Source organism: Nicotiana tabacum, chromosome 11 (assembly GCF_000715075.1).
Source record: "Nicotiana tabacum cultivar K326 chromosome 11, ASM71507v2, whole genome shotgun sequence".
In the NCBI taxonomy this organism is placed as follows: domain Eukaryota; kingdom Viridiplantae; phylum Streptophyta; class Magnoliopsida; order Solanales; family Solanaceae; genus Nicotiana; species Nicotiana tabacum.
The window spans coordinates 29,499,100-29,515,453 of NC_134090.1; the positions used below are offsets into that span (position 1 = coordinate 29,499,100).

Sequence of the window (16,354 nt, forward strand, 5' to 3'; positions counted from 1 at the left end):
TCCTGCACTTTCATCTTTCTCAAGAACTCCTCTGCTTCTTCCTCGGTCACAACTTTCTTCACCAACACTGGGTTATCTTTTGAAGTCTTAGCTTTTCTTAACTCTTCGGGGGTAAAGCATCTCCCCGATCGAGTCAGACCATGGGTCTCACACACTTCTTCTCTAACCTCCTTCCCCTTGTAAGTCACTGTCACTCGTTCATAATTCCATGGGACTACCTTGCTGTTGACTATCAGTAATTGAGTTACCGGTTTGATAATGACAGGATCTGTGAGGGCGCCCTTCACAATTACCACAGGCTTGTTCGTCGCTCCTGGCACAACCACTTTTGCTCTTTCATGTTTTCCTACAACGTCACTTGAGGACCCTTTCTTGACCTCCACCGATGGTTCATTATTTGCCCTGTTCAACTTGATCACAGACTTCTCACTTGTTGACTTCTTAGTCGGCTTGGCTTTACTAGCCCGAATCATCATAAAAGTTTGCGAAGGCTTCTTGGGCTCCCCTCCCTTATGCACTATCTCAATCATATTTGTCTCATGATGGGTTGCCAAGGGGTTTTGATTGATATTGGGTGCCTCCGGAGCTTTGACCTCAATCCGATTGGTGTGAATAAGCTCTTGGATAGTTGTTTTCAATTTCCAGCATTTCTCTGTGTCATAGCCCGGGGCCCCTGAACAATACTCACAACTCACCGAGCGGTCAAGATTTCTGGGAGGGGGATTCGGCAATTTAGCCTCGATCAGGTTCAACATACCCAACTGTCTCAGTTTGTGGAATAGACTAGGATATGATTATACCAATGGAGTGAATGTCTTTTGCTTCAGCAACCTCTCATTCTTGAAGGCTTGGTTGGGTCGAAAACCCGTTCCAGGAGGATTCCTGTAGGCTTTTGGGGGTGGATAGTTTTTTTATGGAGCTTGGTACGGATTTTGTGGAGCTGGCGCACGCCATTGTGAGTGAGAGGGAGGCTGGGTATAGGTTTGTATGTGATGGACGGAAAAATGGGGATCTGGCGGTGGGTAATAGTGTTGCGGCGGGTTATATGGAGTGTGGGGGTAAGTTTGAAGATAGGGTCGCGGTTGGTTGTAGTAACGGGGAAGGTTCTTGGATCCAGCCCAAACTCTTGACTCAATTGTCGCAACATCTTCCTTCTTCTTCTTCCCGAGAACACCCCTAGTACCGTTTTGAATGGCCTGAGTGGTCGCTTTGATGGATGAATAACTCATGATCTTGTTGGACTTGAGTCCCTCTTAAACCATGCCTCCCATTTTTACGACATCATTAGAGGACTTAGCTACTTCTGACACCAAGTGACCGAAATAAGTGGGTTCCAAAGCCTGCAAGAAATAGTCAACCATCTTGCTTTCTTTCATCGGAGGGTCAACCCTCGCTGCTTGCTCTCTCCAACAGAATCCGTATTCCCTGAAGCTCTCACCGGGCTTTTTATCAAGCTTTGTCAACGACAGATGGTCTGGGATAATTTCAAGGTTGTACTGAAAATGGCAGGCAAAGGCCTGGGCCAAATCGTCACATGTGTACCACCTATTGTGATCTTGTCTGGTATACCATTCTAAGGCCGATCCACTTAAAATTTGGTTGAAATATGCCATCAGCAATTCATCTCCTCCACCTGCTCCTCTCATTTTGCTACAAAATCCTCTTAAGTGTGCTACTGGGTCACCATGCCCATCGTACAGATCAAACTTGGGCTTTTTGAACCCCGCTGGCAACTGAACATCTGAGAACAGACATAAATCCTTATAGGCCACACATACTTGACCTCCCAACCCCCTCATATCTCGGAACGACTGTTCTAAGCTTTTGACCTTTCTGATCATCTCTTCATGCTCGGGATTTTTGGGTGGTTTCTCGGTTTTTGCCGGGAGATCAAGATGAGGGGTTTAAGGATATGGTTCTAGAACTTTGAATGTGGGTTCAGGGGGATAGTACTGGTTGTCGTGAGTTTGGAACAAGGGTTCACTAGAAGATCGGTCTAATGTAGCAGGTGGAGGTGCCACAAAAACAGGTGTAATTTGTGGGTGATGGTATGGGACTTGTTTGGGTGGTGGAGCTTGAGAAGCATGGGAAGTGGAGCTTGTTTTTCCGCTCTTTTCTTTTCTTTACTCTCTTGTTTTTCCTCTTATTTTCTTTCTCTCTCTTTTTATTTGGTTACGGTCGAATCCTATGGAGATTGCCTACGTATCATGACCCCGCATGAATCAGACCAAGCGTAGTTCTTGGAGATAAAAATAATAAAACATTTTTTAAAATTTTCAAATTTTCCATAATAAGACTCGGAAATAGACTTTAAACAAAAACTAACAGACTCTGATAAAAAACGAAATACAGACTCGAAAAACAAACAATCCACATAATCTAATAAAAGAAATACAAACTCCAAGACAAACTGGCAGACTTTAACGGAAAGAAAATACAGACTCAAGAAATCACGAATACATCAATGCCTCAATTGCCCTCGGGACTCGCGGGGCATCATTCGGCCTTGCTGCGGGCCGACTCGCTAAATCCCCCTGAAGGTGGTAGAGATCTTCCATTACCTGGCGAACAAAAATCATCACAGTAGCGAAGAACATAGATCTAGTCATATCCTCATAGCTACTGCATTCATTGCGATATAGTTGGCGACCCTTTTGACTCGCTCTTTTACAACGCCCTTCTCTTGCAACAAACGCCCAATTTGTTCGGTTCTGGCTTCCAAAGTTCGTTCGGCTACCTAGTTTTGCTCTTGGAGTTGTTCCAAGTATCTTTCTAGTCGTGCCATTAAGGCATAACAATGTTCTCTTTCCGCCTTAAAATATTTGTCTTGTTTAGCCATTTCACCCTCGAGGTTGCCAATTGCCTTTTCCCAACATGTGACCCCTTTTTCATATCTTTCTTTCATCTGTTGAACGAAAGTTGCATGCCCTTCGGCGCTTTTAGCCAACCTCGCCCGTGCTTTTGCTAGTTCAGACTCAGCTTTCTGCAGGTCATCTTCATAGTCACGTACCTTTTGAGTAAGGTTATAAATGAGCCTTTCATCTTTCCTGCTTCGGCCTGGATTCTCGGCTTCAATTTTCAACTGTCGAACCTGAGCTCTGAGGGCTCATTTTCTCGCGCCAATCTTCTCCTTTCACCTTCGGCCTCGTGTGCCTGCAAATCATTGTTGAAGGTGACATTTCTCAGCTCTTCTTGCAGACCATGGATGATGGCCTTATATTCCTTTTCCTTTTCCCACCAAGCTAGACTCTCCTGAATTTTATCATTAAAGGCTTGAACATGAGGCCTTTTGGCAGGCCTTTTAGGCTCTGGCTCGTCGTTTACATAAGACATTTTCTCAAACCAAGCAGCATAATTTGGATCTACTTCCCCCTAGGCGATGTCTGGTACCTGGGTGCCATTTTTTAGATACCGATAGCTATTCCATTCCTGCTAAACTACAGCCTCAGGCAATGCAGCATCTGGATGTAGCTCGACGACATGGGTGCTTAGATCTTCATCTTCAGGCACAATCTGATACCTTCCCAATTGCCTTAAGACCCTCTGCGGTGCATATGGCTGAATACTCCTTACGCCCATTATCCTCAGGTATCCTTTGGTAGCAGTCATATAGATGGCTTCTGTCCTTGGGAGCCATCCTATAGTCCACTCGATTTGACATGCGTTAAGAACTTTCAAGTGAGAAACCCATGCTTCAAATCCTTCTAGTGTGTTGTAATCTTTTATCCTTTCCTCATAACTAATGATGAAGTTATTTGGGCTCAAACCGTAACTCATGAATCTGGGATGATGGCGAAGGTGCTCGATCAACCACATTTGCAGAATGATGCTGCAACCTTCAAAAAATTGAGCCCCTGCTTTGCATAAAGTCAATGCTCTATAGATATTTGCTAGTACCAACAAAGCAAGTGTATGATCTTCCCTGATAGTGAGGATTTGTGTACTTCTAGCCATATGAATATCCACCGTCCCTTTCTCATTTGGAAAAAACCATGATCCCCAAGAATGCCACAATAAATGTGAACCGACGATGAATTTGCCAAAGGCCCTTGTTTTGTTTGTTGCTCAGACCCTTTTCATGCATTTCAAAACCAGTAAAATGCTCGAACCTAAAGTATAAGAAATGGAAAGCACAACACCCATTGCTCACACGTTCCTTATTCATCTGTTTACTAATATTCAGGAGGTTAAAGAACTTGTGCACCGATGGAGCCCTTGGAAATATAAGTTGTTGCTTCCTCAAATCCCGTCCGAATTCAATGTACCCGGCTATCTCCTCCAAAGTAGGGGTGATCTCAAAATCCGAGAAACGAAAGACATTGTGGATAGGATCCCAGAAAGTTACCAAAGCTTTGATCAGATCTTCCTGTGGTTTGATTTCAAAGATGTCTATAAGAGCACCCAAGTGCTTTTTCACCCATTTCTGACCATCTTCGTCTAGATCATTCCACCACATACGCAAGTGTAGCCAAGCCTGTTCCCTGACCACTTCTGGCGGTTCCTAGAGGTATTCATTTGTTCCTGTGGAAGATTAAGGTTAGGGTTGACTCGAATTGACCCTTTTGTAAACTGTTTTTTGAAGAAGAAAATAAAAAAGAGAAAAGAAAAGAAGAAAAGAACCATAATTTCTTCCCCTATATGCCAACTTTAGCCAAATGGCTGTTTTTGCAAATGCGGCCCCTTCCTAATTTCATGCGAATTTTGAGGCCGGGGGGAATTATTTTATGACCCCTTACAAACTTGTCCATTCTTTTACGAAAATAGCCTTTCGACAACTAAAAAAATACTCTGAGGCTATCTCGGCAAGAACGGTTTAAGACATTGCCGAAGCTGGATCGGCTTATTTTGACCAAAAATCAAGATTGCATTCACTCGATCACCGACTCTCTTTTCTTGTTTTTCTTTTCTCTTTTTTTTTCAAAAATAAGGCCGAACCTTATGTAGGTTGCCTACGTATCCCACATCCAGTAAGAATCAGACCTGCATAGTTCGGTTAGTTTTGACACATTTGAAAGAACACAGTGTTTGTCTTTTTTGAAATAATGGTTTTTGAAAAATTTTTGGTAGAGTTTTAGGACGTTTTTCAAATACCGGGATTTTTAGAACCGGGCCTTATTTCCCTCCCTATATCACTCTTGGGTTTCCTTTTTCGCTTTATTTTCTCTGGCCGGTCAGCATGCAAGCCAAAACAAATAAATGTTCACATAGCACGTAGAATGCATCAGGATGGTCTGTTATTTCGGGCTTACATGTCCTAGACGGACCCAACCCCTGTGTTGAGTCCCCTAAATCAAATGCACATGATGCAACCAAACGTTCCTACTAGGGATCCAACATGAGGCTGTGTTTTTCTAGGTTTAAATCCTGGGGTTTTGTTCTAGACTCGGGTACCCGAGCGGACAACTGGGGCCGAGGAGGGGGCGAGTACCGGGAGCACTGAAGTCTACCCGGCCTTGTTGCTTGCCCAGCCTCGTTCTATTTGGTGTAATTTCTACAGAAAAAGCGGGCTACGTGAACGTATGCACCATTTTCAGAAGACTCAGAAGGGTGGCGTAAGAAGACAGTTATATATAATTCAAATAATATTAAAGCGGTAAACAGATAGCATCTAGCACAAAAGATTCACAGAATACAGTAATATTAACAAAAAATAAAGCCAAACAAAATCATATTAACAAGCTTGAATTCTTGAACCCTAAACCAGAGATTCTGGGTTCCGTCCCCAGCAAAGTCGCCAGAGCTGTCACACCTCCTTTTTTACTACACCCCTGTAAAAGGATATAAATACAAGGGAGTTTTTCCAATTAAAGGACAGTCGAAACGAGATTTATTTAAAGATTCAGAGTCGCCACCTGGGTTAATTTATGGTGTCCCAAGTCACCGATTGAATCCCCAATCGAGGAAAGTTGACTCTATTCACGGCCTGCGAACACAGAAATCCGGGTAAGGAATTCTCTTAACCCGGGAGGAGGTGTTAGGCATTCCCGAGTTCTGTGGTTCTAGCACGGTCGCTTTGATCATACTTGGCTTATTAAAATTACTAATTTTAGATCCTATGTGCATCTACCCCTTTACCGCTTTTTAATTAAGAAAATTATCTTGAACTGAGTCACGCGTACGTGTACCCATTTGTTTGGCACATCAAAATCATGTCACGTGAACGTGTCCACAATTAATAACACTTATTATTATTAAGAAAGTTTAGCCGAAGTTGCGCGAACGCATACTCTGATTTTGCTTTTTAATATCGCGATCATGTCACGCGAACGTGTACACAATCACGATATGGAATTGAATGACACCTGGAACAAGTTAGGAATTTTGTGCATTAGAATAGCTTCTTAGCGTTCAAGAGCCATCGACTTGAAGACCGATTCCTCTAGGTGTAAAAGGATTTATAAAATCCCATCTTAACGCCAATGAAATCACTATCTATGAAATCAAACTAGGTTGTGAAGGCAAGACCAATTGAGCCCAAGACATGAAACTTATTTTAAATTGGGATTCAAATCAACCTTATTAATTATGAACCTATTTTTGATTAATATCAGATACTTTAATCACTAAAAAATTTGGGCTAGCGACGAGCCCACTTAATTCGATGCCTGGTCACGTGATCTACTTGACTCGAGTTTCTGGGCTCAAGGCATAAGTGTTCGAGTCCATACCCAGGGCTTTATTTGGGCCACCCATAACTTGGCCCAATTCATTTTACATGCGCGCACACATTTACTACAGAAATCGACGTTTGGGGTACAAGCTCAACCAAGCATTTGTATCACATGGAAATCTAAGGAAACATTAAGACCCTAAATCATGCTGAACTATTTTTGAATCCACAACCAAAGGACATGATCAAATGTCCTATACCAAATGACTACAACCTGATTTCCAAAGAAAGCTAAAATTCGATTGGGTAATGATTTAAGAAGCTCATGATTTTATACGTTTTCAAAAGCAGGGTTAAGCAACAGAACTATGATAAGTCTAACTGGGGAATCACCACTACTAGAATAACCCAACTCAAACAGAATCTAACACAAGGAAATGATTCTTGTCTAAATTAAAGCCTGCAGTACGGCAGTCCGAACACAAGTATTCTAGGTGAACTTCTGATCAAATCTAACATTAAAATAACAAGTTAAAATACAAATATATTCTGAAAGTGCACTGTCCATATAGTACAGTTCAAATAATAAAACCAAGGCAATAAGGGAAGCACAACTAGTCTTTAAAGGATGGGGGACTGGCGTTCAGCCTAATTCTCATTCATCCAGAGGTCCAAATTGATTACACAACTCCAACAAGTAATTCACACGTTAGTGAGATCCAAGAAGTACCTGGTTTCAGCAAAGTAACAAAGAATTGAGGCCCAAAATTAGGAAGGAACAACAACAGTAAGTTAGCAGCAAAGGAAATCACACAATAGCTCTGGAGTCGAACTATGCTTCAGCATTTGAAAACCATACCCTAGGGATTCTAAAACAGGTCTCTTATTTGGACAGCAGGATCGAGAATGGAAACAAATAGTCCACTAGTGCAGAAATTCTGATGTATTTTTAGAATGTTTTCAGCAATTTTAAACTAAGCAATGCAGGAAATATTTTTTGGGTATTTTTCAGAGTTCAGGATTTTTGGGATTTCTTCACTCTTGGATCTGCCTTAAAAGGCAAGAAAAGTTGCCTTTATAGGCAAGGCACTATGGCAGCAAAGAATGGGTTCAGTTTTGCACTTGAAGCCTTTTTGAATTTTTATTTTTGCTCTCATGTCCTCAGTTTTAAAATCAGCATTTCATATAAGTCACAATCCCAGCTTCTAGGAAGCTTCCTAGGTAGTTATTTGAGAGATTCCTTCAACCAATTACCTAAACTACCCCCCCCCCCCCAAATGCCCCTTAATCACACTCAGCAACTCCCAGGTCAAGCTGACCCAGAAACCTGATTTGATACGGGTTAAAAACCCAGGTTCAATTCCTACTTGGGCTTCTGATTCCTCAAAGTCCAATTAAAATCAAACGATGATTCCAATTTTGAAAAACTGACCCAAGATTTCTCTAAACAAAGAAGCTTGGAACCATTTGTTTAAAAGCAGCTGAACCAAAAGCAAAATGAATGAACTAACCAATCTAATTTCATAACAGCAATTTAACTAAATCATGAGCCTAATTTCATTGACTAGGTGATTAAACTGATGATGAAAGACTTAGACGAACAAAACAAGGTGGAGAAAAGACATCAGATAATTAAGCTTTCACAACAAAAAGAAAAGAAAAGGAAAAGAGAACAGGAGATGGAACCAATTTGAACTTAGAAAACCCAAACAAACTTTGCCCAAACCAGAAGAGAAAGGATGAGGAGGAAGAAGAAATAGTGAAAGAAAATACAAGAGGGGAGAAGGAACTTACCAAATCACGGCTCGAAATCTATCGGAGACACATGGCCTAACAAAATTAACGCTGATTGTCTGAATCCAGACTTTGAAACTCGAAGAACAGCCCTGCTGACCATGCATGCACCAAGTACGATAGAAAAGGGCTTTTGAACTTTCAAGGTTCGAACCCAGATCTAAGATTCGCGAAGTTCTGACAAGATTCGAGGGAAACAGAGTGAGGATACGGCATGAGGGGGTCGTAGTGGCTATGTGGTGTTAATCTGGGGCCGTTTGGGAAAAGTCACATTTTTTGTCTAGTCTTCGATTTAAAATTCGAGACGAACTAGTGGGACTCGAAGGACACAGGTTAGGGATCTGGGAAGAGGAGATGAAGGAGGTCTTGGGGTATAATTTTGGTGGCCATTGGAGACCTACCGCAGCCGTAGGGCGATTTCCGGTGGTGGTGCACAGTGGGGTTAAGGTGGGGTCTTTGGGAGTGTTAGGAGACGACTTGGGGGGGGGAGGGTCTGAGTGGTTCGGATCTTTAAGTATCAGATGATCCCAGCTTCAGGATCGTCCGATCAAGGAACCTCGACGGTCCTGATCTGTTGCCCATGAAACGGTGCCGTTTGGTTTATTGGGGGGAACTAGACCGGTTCAAGGCATGAGTTTGAGCCGGGTTTTGGGTAATTTTCGTTTGGGCTGGGGGAAAATTGAATTGGTTTTAGCCCAAATTTGGATTTTCTTTCGTTTCTTTCTTTTTCTTTTTCAATTTCAAGATTCTTTTCTTTTCAAAATTAAAATAAAACCTAAACTAATTAATAAATTTTTAAACTAAATTAACCTACCCAAAAGATACATAATTTCCTTACGAACAATACCCAATTGGTTTCAACTTCAAATCTATAGTCAATTTTTGTAGATCTTAATTTCATTTTCACGAGTTACTGTAGCAAACAAAGATCTTCATTCAATTTCAGTGATTCAGCTAAATTCCAGCGCTACTTTTCAGCACAACAACTTATTTTGATGACGTGAATGTGTTCTCTTATCTTCTAAGATTGGTTTGAATTCTTAACTTCATTTTAAATCGAAATTACTGTTTTTTACAGTTTGGACTGTTAAATTGGATTCACAGCCATAAGCAGTAAGTAACGTGAAGCTAATTCGATTTACAGTAGCATTGTTTTCTTGCTGCTGCACCTTTGTCATGTAATTAAAGTGATAAAGAATTACAACTATAATGAACACACAGATAGGTGGCCAGCCACCTTTTGTGGCTGCGCTGCCTACCCAACCTCCTCCAAACAATGCACAAACATCAGGGAACACAAATACCAACAAACAACCGTTGGATTACTCCAAAATTCTGAAACCTTCCACTTTAAATGCTGCAATGCATGAGCAACAAGAAGTTGAGCCAATTCCCATTCGTCCACCTACAATATTGAATGGAGAACATGTTATTCAGTTCACAGAAGTAGAAGTAGAAAGGATGGATATCATCGAAGGATTACAATATGCAATAGTTGGTAAATTTTCTTATGGCAGCCCAGAAATTCAACAACTGCGTAAGTTAATACCAATTCAATGCGGAATTAAAGGTGAGTGTAACATTGGATTTCTAAGGGATAGGCACATTTTGATTAGAATGACGTTAAGGCAGGACTATCTTCATTTCTCATCAAAAACTCATTACATAAAGGACAGGGATGGCTATCAATATCAGCTTAGGCCATTGATTTATGACTCAAAGTTTAGAGCAGACGAAGAAACACCCAAGGCAATGGCTTGGATTTCATTCCCAGGTCTATTGCCAACCTTTTTTGTGAAGGAATGTCTATTTTCTCTAGCTACAGCAGTAGGTAAACCTATGCATCTAGACATGGCAACAATTAATAAAACTAGACCTAGTTGTGCTAGGGTGAAGGTACTAGTTGATCTACTTGCAGATTTGCCTAAAAAGGTGAGGATGGACATATTCAATGAAGCTAATGGAACAACAAGAACTAAATGGGTGAGAATTCAATATGACATGATGCCTAAATATTGCAGACATTGTAAACTTCAAGGGCATGATCAATTTGAATGTTGGAGGATACACCCTGAACTATATGTGGAGAAGGAGAATTCTAACCAAGCAGATATAGTTAAGAAGCAGGATATAGGGAACTCAAAGCCTATAATGATTTTATCTAGTGGAAAGGTCGTGGGTAATGTGAATGTTACAGCAAAAGAGCAATGGAAGGAAGTGAAGGACAACAGAGTTAGAAATGTAGTAAATCAAAATACTAGTCTCAATAATAATGGAATGGAGATGGCACCAACTAAGCAGCTTGAAAACAATAAGAAAAAGGAGGGTACAAGCACTGTAGATAGACAAGCAGAAGCACAAAGCAACAGTGGTAAGGAATTGGTGGCAGTAGACAATGAAGATAATGATCATGTCCAAGTAGCTAACAAGTTTGCAATATTACAAGGGATGGATGAAGAGGAAGAACCTGTTAATCAATTGGCAATGGTGGCAGCTAATGCAGCAACAGACAGTCCAGCAGTTCATAACCAAGCATCTACAAAGCAAAAACCAAAACATATGGTCAATAATGAGGGAAAGCTAAATCCAACAGCACAAGCTTTTCGTCTTAACTCATCGAGTATTGGTTCAAATAATGGTCTAGTCAATGGAAAGGAGGCATCAAAAGAAAAAAACGATACTACACAATGGGTAGAAAGAAGTTTCAAGGATAAAACAGGAGATGGAATAGTGAAGATCAATACATCATGCCAGGAAATCCCATCACAAGATACATTTGTGAACAAGAAACTTAATAAAACTCAAAATACTCAAGCAGAAGGGTCAAAATCGTCTATATTTAAAGAAAGAGTGCAAGGCCGTGGAGGCAGGCTATGGGATGCACAAAGGGAATACGATTCAGAGGAGAACGAAGTACCACTAGGAGCACAAGCTGATGAGGAACCAAATGAGAAGGACAAAGAATAAGATGAGCAAAGTGCAAATGAGCAAAGTGTAAATAGAGAGCTCCATGCCAATGGCAACAATACAACTGGTAATTTTCTAATAATGGGAGGATCAGAAATTGTTGAGCACAACAATAATTATCAGATAACAGAAGTCACAGAAATTAGAAACCATGAATGAAGAGGCCTAGAGGTAAATGATCCTGGAGGAACAGAAGACGATAAACTTCATAAATCACAAGAAGACCCACAAGGACTCAACCCAACAGAGAAGGAGAAACAACCAAAACAAAAAACAGAAATAGTAAATGCTACTGTTACATTGGAGAAAAAGCAGTTGCAGCTGTTAAAACGAGGAGAAGAGAAGGCCTTGGTCCCTAAAAAGAATGCATGTGGAGCTACATCAGGAGGGAAGAAAGACAATGAAGAAGGAGAAGAAACTGGTAGATCAGGATACGACATGGATCATGAATCAACTACCCAACACCTTATGAATGCTGCAAGGCAAGGTGACTTATCACTTACACAAGTGGAAAAGGCAAAATCAGCAGCAAAGGGTAAGAAGAAGCAATAAAAAGATAATTTTGCAGCCCCAAAACCCAGGGTGCACACAAGGAGAATGCTAACTAAATCAAACAATCAGTGATGAATGCTCTCATTTGGAATATAAGGTCAGTCAACACACAGCAGGCCTTTGAAAGGTTGACAAAAATACACAGGAAAAATCACTGTGAATTTGTAGGATTAATGGAGCCAAAGCAACAAGCAAAAAAACTGGAAAGGTACAGAAACAAGATAGGACTTGCACAAGCAATTTCAAATGTTTCCAACAAGATCTGGGCTTTTATAGATGAGGTATTTGAGGTAACTGTTATGTACAATATGGTGCAACAATTAACACTACGATTGTTTCATACTGAATCGCATGTGAAATTTGTCCTAACATTGATATATGCTAAATGTGATGCAATTGAGAGGATAGAATTATGGGATTCATTATATGCAATGGCAAGGGATATAGATGTACCATGGCTTGTAGGAGGAGATTTCAATGTAATATGGGACGAAGAAGAGAAGTTTGATGGGTTACCGGTGTCATTGAATGAAATTGATGATTTTCGACACTGCGTCAACACTTGAAATATCTTCGACCTTGGATTTAAAGGTAGCATATTTACATGGTGGAATGTGAAAGCAGAGGAAGACTATATATTCAAAAGGCTAGACAGATGCTTGGCCAATCTTCAGTTCCAACAAACATTTCCAAGAATAGAGGTGCAACATTTGTCAAAGACTGGTTCCGATCATAGTCCAATGTATCTGAAGTGTGATATTGAGACTCCACCGATAAAAAAACCTTTTAAGTTCTTGAATTTTTGGGTGGAACATGCAACCTTTAAAGATGTGGTGAAAGAGAATTGGACAACTGATTTCAGTGCAAATCCTTATATTATTTTTAATCACAAGTTAAAAAAATTAAAGAAGGCCCTTTCATTGTGGAGTAAGGCTAAATTTGGATATATTTTCCAAAAGATAGCAAGCATGGAGGAGGTAGTGATGGTTCATGAAGCAGAATTTGAAGCAAATCCTACAGGGATAAACAGGGAAAGGCTACAAAAGGTTCAGGCAGAATTGATCAAATGTCTTGCACTAGAGGAGAAATATTGGCAACAAAAGGCAGGCATGACTTGGTTCAAGGAAGGGGATAGGAACACTAAGTTCTTCCATGAACAAGTGAGAGGTAGGAGAAAGAGACTTCAGCTTAACAGAAATCAAAATAGTGGAGGAACATGGATTGAAGATGAATAAGAAATTGCAGAAGAAGCTATCAAATTCTACGAGGAACAGTTCACAGAAGCAACTACTCCTTCATTATTTGATATCGTAGAGCATGTTCCTAATCTTATTAACACTAAGCAAAATGCGGAATTGATTAAGCAGCCAACAAAAGAGGAGGTTAAAGTGGCAGTGTTTGGACTTAATGGTGATAGTGCTGGGGGGCCAGATGGTATGACAGGCAAATTATATCATTCTTGTTGGGACATAATAGGGGATGACCTGTACGACATGGTGAGGGCTTTTTTCAATGGTCATGAGCTACCAAAGTGTGTAACATACACCAACCTAGTTTTGTTACCAAAGAAAAAAGAAGTTACCACTTTTTCTGATTTAAGACCAATAAGCCTCAATAATTTTTCAAATAAGGTTATATCGAGGGTCGTACATGAAAGGCTAGTGAAATTTCTCCCAAGTCTGATATAGGAGGAACAATCAGGTTTTGTTAAGGGCAGGAATATAGTAGAAAACATCCTTCTAACTCAGGAGATAGTGACTGACATTAGGCTTAGAACTAAGGCTGGACCTAACTTCATCCTTAAGCAAGATATGACCAAAGCTTATGATAGATTATCTTGTCTATTCCTAACAAAGGTACTAAGAAAGATAGGATTCACAGAAAGGTTGATAGAGATTGTCTTTGGATTAGTTTCAAACAATTTGTATTCTATTCTAATCAATGGTCAAGATCATGGTTTCTTTAAGTCCTCAAGGGGAGTAAAACAAGGTGATCCTATATCACCAACTTTGTTTATCTTGGTAGCAGAAGCATTATCTAGGGGTCTCAATGCACTACATACTAACCTGTATTTTTGTGGATTTGGGATGCCAAAGTGGAGTCCAAAGATCAATCATTTGGCGTATGTAGATGACATGATTATTTTCTCATCCTCAGATGAAACATCTCTAATGTTGATTATGCAAGTGATGAATGCATATGAAGCTGCATCCGGGCAGCTTGTTAACAAAACCAAATCAGCTGTGTACCTGCATCATTTAACACATATGGAAGTGATCAACAAGGTGGAAAGGATCACAGACATTCATAGGAATGATTTTCCTATCATATATCTAGGTTGTCCTATATTTTATGCAAGGAGAAAGCTAGAATACTATCAGCCCTTAATTACTAAGGTAATGGACAAACTGCAATCTTGGCAGGGCAAATTATTATTAGTAGGGGGCAGGGCAGTTCTCATATCCCATGTACTGCAAAGCATGCCTATGCATCTACTATCAGCTGTAAACCCTCCAAATTATGTGATAAATAGGTTGCACAAATTGTTTGCTCAGTTTTTCTGGAGCAGCTCTGTAGGAGGAACTAGTAGGAATTGGGCTTCATGGAGTATCTTATGCATGCCAGTTGAGGAAGGAGGAATAGGTTTCAGGTCACTGTACGATGTAGCAAAGGCATTATTCAGCAAGTTGTGGTGGAATTTTAGAACAAAACCAAGCCTATGGAGCTCTTTTGTATGTCAGAAATACTGTAAGAAAATGAATTCAGTAGTTGTTCCATGGAAAAGGGGGTCAACATTTGGAGAAAAATGTTGGAATGCAGAGATCTGATTGAACATCAAATCTTTTGGCAAACAAAAAGGGGATCCTCACTTTTTTGGTTTGAAAATTGGACAGGTCTTGGGGCACTATATTTTTTGGTTCCTCAAGACTTTGGCATTGATGAAATAGTACAAAATGTACATGGGGTTACCTTAGATGGTGAGTGGGATGTGGACAGACTATTTGAAATGCTTCCTGAAGACTTAGTAGTACACATTATGGAGAAAATCAAACCACCTTCACCTCAGCAGATTCTTGACATGCCTTTTTGGATGCTGGAAACAAGAGGATATTTCAGTGTTAAGTCAGCATGGGATTATACGAGAAGAAGAGACGAACCAAGAACAGTTTATAGGATGATTTGGGTAAAGAGAATGCCTTTTAAAATAGCATTTTTATGTGGAAAGTGTGGAAAGCAAAGTTACCTTTAGATGATTTCTTGAAAAGGGTAGGCTACTGCATGACATCAAAATGTTGGTGTTGTGTAGAGCCTGACGAGGAATCTCTTCAGCACTTGTTTTTTAAATCAGAAACTGCAAAGTCAACTTGGAAGTATTTTCTATCGAGAGCAGGAATAGCTGTGGAGGGACTTACATTGCACCAAGCAATCACAAAATGTTGGACTGCAAATGTGTGCTTAAGGCTCAAACCAGTAATGCAAGCACTCCCCTCATGTGTAGTATGGGAACTTTGGAAAAGAAGAAATAGTATGAAGTATGGTGATGCTGTGACAACTAGCAGGGTGATTTATCAAGTTTCATCAAATCTCCAGGCATTGGTGAAAGTGAGAAAGCCTGGGATGGACATGGTACCTCACAAATGGCAAGATCTATTAGCTATGATGGAAAATTTCACTCCTAAACTTAAGGTCACCAAAATCATGTGGGAATTTCCAAGTGCAGGATGGCTAAAAGTTAATACGGATGGTGCATCGAGGGGAAATCCAGGCAGGAGCTCAATAGGTTTTTGTATTAGAAATGAAAATGGAGACATAGTCAAGTCAGTAGGGAGGGAGATTGAGGAGACAACAAACACAGTAGCTGAAGCGAAGGCCATGGTAGAAGCACTAAGGTTTTGTAGATTTCAACAATACTCTCATGTATGGCTTCAAACTGACTCAATGTTATTAAAAAAAATTATGGATGGGATCTGGAAACCACCATGGATCATATCTGAGCAGGTAGAGGAAATGATGCAACTAATGAATGGGGGCAATTACACAGTTACTCATATTCATAGGGAGGGCAACAAGCTGGCAGATCACTTGGCTAATTATGCTTTAGATCATGGAGAAATAGAATGCCAACAATTCTGGCATCTAGATGCATAGGGAAGAAGGTTGGTTAATGATGATAAGCTGCAATGTCTAAGTATAAGGGTGAAGGTGGACAGGAGATAAGAAGCAAATAGAAAAGGAAGAGCAGGAGGTGCCACATGCTTATGGCACTCAATGCTGCAACTTTCGAGATAACATTTGCTAAAAAACAAAAACACATCAATAAACAAGATGGGCACGTGAAGTAATGCACAGTAACAGATAACAAATTTTGGAGTTTGTACCAGCACGCTAGGGAATTTGTACGAAATGCAGGTCTTTAATTGTTTTATGACT

The 16,354-nt window shown here is 40.4% G+C and overlaps 1 long non-coding RNA gene across 1 annotated transcript; it reads right to left on the minus strand.

The window, feature by feature from the left end:
* Window positions 1–9,573: 9,573 nt before the first annotated feature.
* Window positions 9,574–16,152, minus strand: LOC142166509 (uncharacterized). The gene is made up of 5 exons (XR_012696913.1): window positions 15,168–16,152; window positions 14,894–15,017; window positions 13,990–14,172; window positions 10,872–10,940; window positions 9,574–9,809 (listed from the first exon to the last, which is right to left on the minus strand). It is a non-coding gene; the product is annotated as an uncharacterized LOC142166509 (long non-coding RNA).
* Between the last annotated feature and the right edge of the window lie 202 nt (window positions 16,153–16,354).